This window comes from Delphinapterus leucas, chromosome 11 (assembly GCF_059928025.1).
Source record: "Delphinapterus leucas isolate spDelLeu-1000000601 "Yukka" chromosome 11, BTC_Dleu_Yukka2, whole genome shotgun sequence".
In the NCBI taxonomy this organism is placed as follows: Eukaryota; Metazoa; Chordata; class Mammalia; order Artiodactyla; family Monodontidae; genus Delphinapterus; species Delphinapterus leucas.
In genome coordinates, this window is record NC_143139.1 from 71,973,822 (window position 1) to 71,978,123 (window position 4,302).

Consider the following 4,302-nt stretch of genomic DNA (forward strand, 5'->3'; position numbering starts at 1 on the left):
GCTGCTTTATTAATGAGAACCACAGCATCTTCTAATGCTCTCATGTGAGGCAGTACTTTCCAAAAACTTACAGAAAGAACTTTTGGATTTGATGTACCATATTTTGTCTTTTTTTCCCCCTTTGGGGGAAAGAAAACCCACAAACAACTGGAGTGCATTTTAGAGAGGGTATGTGCATAGAAATATTCAGTGAGTCATGCCTTGTGTTGTAGGTCTATTCCGGTGCGTGGGGTTTCCAGAACAATTACATAAGTGTTAGCATAGCCAGGAACTTTTGACATTTGTGGCAGCTTAATGGAGTTCTTTTCTTCATTGAAAATATCCTAATTGTTGTTTCCTTAAATCTGAAATGCATAAAACGAGTGAAGCAGTATAAATTTGATTTTGAGGCATTTCTATCAAGTGTGCTTTGTTGGCAAAGAAACTGAAGAAAATTTATTTGAAATGAAATACAGGTGATCAAACTGTAACAAATATAATAATCTAATCACCCAGCGAAAATTGCATGGGAGTATCAATTGTAAGTGAGATATTTTTGTTTCTTTCTCTTCTATCATCCGTCAAGATTTCCTTCACAGTCTGAGAGTCTGTAGCACATTGTTTACTTGGACAGCCTTAAAGAGGGGAGTTATTCAATAGCATGGTTTTGAAAATGCTGAGGTTCCAAAAGCCACTAGAACACACCAATATCTTGCTTTTATTTTTCAGAAGAGCACCCAGTAAATAATGTGATATTCCAAGTGCCACTAATATGCTCGCTAAAAAAATTTTTTTAAAGATACTCACGTTCCAAGATGCTCAATCTCCCAAAAAGAGAAACTAGAGAAAGACCCAACTAGAGCCCTTGTCAATTCATCTTTTCCATCGCAAAAGTGAGCCCCCAAAATCCAGGGTTGAAGGGCTTTCCAGGGAGGGTAGAGCCCTTGGTTCCTGTAGATGTTTGTTCAGTGTCTTGCACAACTTTCCTAACTGGCTTATTTTCCTGCAGATAAGAGGTTGTAGTTATGGGTGTTCCTGTATCTATTGGTTCAAAAGATTCGTGCAAAGGACAGGTGGGCAGAGCGGGCGCTGACTCACAGAGGTTGCTGCTTGCTTGTGCCCTATGTGCTCCTTTTGAGGGGAGAGAGCACAGCCCACCAATTCCACCTCTGCACACCCAGCACTGCTGGCTTCTTTCCACATGACCACAACTGCTTGGACACCTTTCCTCTGCAGCAGAGCTGATAGCACAGGACACCCTGGGGATCCCTACAGAGAAGGAGGGGTGAGGTGGTGTGAACTGCATGGGCTGTGGTCACGTAGGTGAGGATGTAAATGCGAACACAAATGTAGTAAATATCCCTGTGACACCCAGTCATCATCAGAGTGTGCTTGGTGTCATTGGGGTACGACGTGCTGTCCAGGACTATTTCCAAGAATCTACCATACGTGTACCCCGGGGGGCTTAGGAGACAAGGCGAAAGGAGGAATTTGGTGTCCCTGCCAAGTTTCCTAAATAATGGAGATGACTTTTGGGGAGAAAGTGGTGTGTTCATCCCAGGGCTAGGAGGGTGGAGGGGGAAGAAGGCAGCCTTTGCAAGTAAGAGAATGCTACCAGAACCATGCGTGTCAGAACATACCCTCAGACCCACAGGAAAGAGGTGAGGGGAGCTGCCCTACGTGATTGCACTGAAAAACTCTTCACCTGACTCTTTATATTCCTGGCTTTCTGCATCCGGTAGTCACCAAGTCCAACTAGCTCTATCTCTTTTGATTCTGGAATCCATCTTTCCTTCTTTCGCTCTCCAGTCCCTGAGTTCAGTCTCTCACCATCTCTCACCTGGATTGCTACAATAATAGTCTCCTAACTGGTGCCCCTGCTTTCAGTCTTGCCCCAGACAACCCATATCTCACCAAGGGGATCTTATCTTTTGTTGTTTAACAATTGGACTTTATTGGGAAGATTTCTGTCAGCTCTCTAGGGGGACCAGAAGATGCCTAAATTGATAGAAATTGGCAGGGAGTGGATGGGATAGGTCTAGGAACCATTCAGCAGTGTTGTCAGTGCCCTGTCCCAGAATGAATGATCTTCATTCATGATCTGTCATTTCTGGGGATTTTTTTTTCTATCTTTCTATCCTCGTTTCAAGACTTTGATTCTAAGAAATAAAGTGTTCCAGCTTGGGTTAGGTAGCTGTTTGTTGGTGAGTAGAGGGTTGAGGGCAGCTAGATTTAATAGTCTCACCAGGTTTTCCAGTGGGGGAGATGTAATCCTTCAAAAGAAATTCAAATTGGAGTGAATAACGAGCGGTCAAAAATCAGCTTGTGCCCATGATATGTTGTTCATAGAAGGGGCATCTAAGGACAGTGAAAATATATATATTCCACTCTGACAGCTTGTTAACTTATCTCTCTTCCTCAATACACACTGAAGTCCTTGAAGGAAGAGCCATGTCTTATTCATCTTTGTATTCCTGCCCTCTCATAGACACTCATAGATACATACAATAAATATTCATTGTATGAAAATGAATCAATGTCTATGTAAATGAAAGCATTGTTTGTCTAGTCTGTAAGATTCCACAATGACTTTATGGTCCTCCAGCCTTCAGTGATCCTTTTCCCTGACCTAAGCTGCTCAACACTGAACTCGTACTCAGTCCACTCACTCACCCTCCGGGCGCTCCCAGAAGGGAAGAAAGAGAACCAAGAGACTATATATCAGATACAAGATTCTTTCTGCTTCCGTTCATCCATCTCTTCTAGCATCATTTTGGTCTTAGGAACTCATAACATGCATTTCTTCCTGGAATGTGTAGTAGTTCTTGATGAGCTGATAGCTAACTACCTTATTTGACATAACACAGTGGACGAAATGTGCTTTGAAATCAGACAGATGTAGGCTCCAATATGAACTTACCAATGACCCTGGATACTTTTTGACCCTGGACCCTTTGTGACCCTGGATACTTTTTTTAACCTCTCTGGATCTTGGGTTACACGTATGTTCACTGAAGATACTACAAGTGTAAATGATGCTTGTCATAATGCTTGTCACATGACAGGTGTCTGGTACACATCAGCTCCATTCTGGGTTGGTGACTTGCAGCGATAGAGGCATGGGGGGAAGCTTGTAGTGCTAGAGGTGGTAATTTGAACTGAAAGGAAAAAAGAGAGAAAAGCAGAATGAACATACTGATTTGTTCTAACATGAATCAAAGTCAATGATTAACTTTTTGCTGAACTATATAAAACATACCAAAGTTTAAAAAGATGTAACAAATAGGTTTAAGAGAGACCCAAGTCCTTATATGTTCTGAAACAACAACAGAATTAGATATTCCTCAAACGAAAACCTGCACAGGCATAACACTGGAAGAGATTTCTTCTCCAGTGTGTGTTGTTTTGCTCCACTGCAGGATGCACTGGGATGAAATCCTGGGTGCATTATAGGTTTTTTTGTTGTATCACCTAAGAGGTCACTTACATGGAAACCCTAGAGCAGAATACCTCAAGGACTGGAGAGTCAAATGAGCAAGCTACCTTGGGGTGGCCAGGGGTGAGGATGGCTGGATCTGCCCAATAGCTTCCCCACTTCTTCGGCACCCTCAATTTTTTGTTATTGTCTATCTCATCAATAAAAGAATACTTTCAATTAATTACACATGTAATAATTAATTGATTGACAAAATAAAAAATTTTTAGAGAGGTCAGTTTTAGCAAAAAGAATTTAAAAACATCTTTGTTTTCTCTTCACACCTAAAAAAAAAATCACAGATAGCAGATTCGATGGTACTGCCGTAGAAATATATTGAGTTTCTCTCAAATTAAATAAAAAATGGGTTGACCTGAGGAGAACTGAAATCAACAGCTCAGAAGGAGGGCATGATACCCACTCCTCCTCTCTCCAGTCTCATTCCTTTTACCCATTTTTCTCCTTCTCCAAAATTCTAAGCTGCTCACACATCCCAGACTGTTCCTGAGGGAAGGAGTATATGCTGTCCTGGTGTGGGGGGATGGCTGGTGTGCTAACAGGTGGTTTGGAGGAGATGGAAGATATGAGCTAGAACTGGAGGATGGTGAGTTAAAAGTAGTATAACCCACACCACGCCTCTCCCTTTAGAACTGCACATTCTTCCCCTGCCATAGGGCAGCCACGTGCCACAATACCTTGAGGAGAGAGAGCCTTGATATTTCTTCAGAGAACCTCTTTTCCCCCGTAGGAGAAATGGTTTTCCATCATGGTGCCTTCCCCTCTCCTGGCCAAAGGGAGGTCACATACATAACCAAAATTAGGTCTACCAGATGCTCTTGACCTGGAAT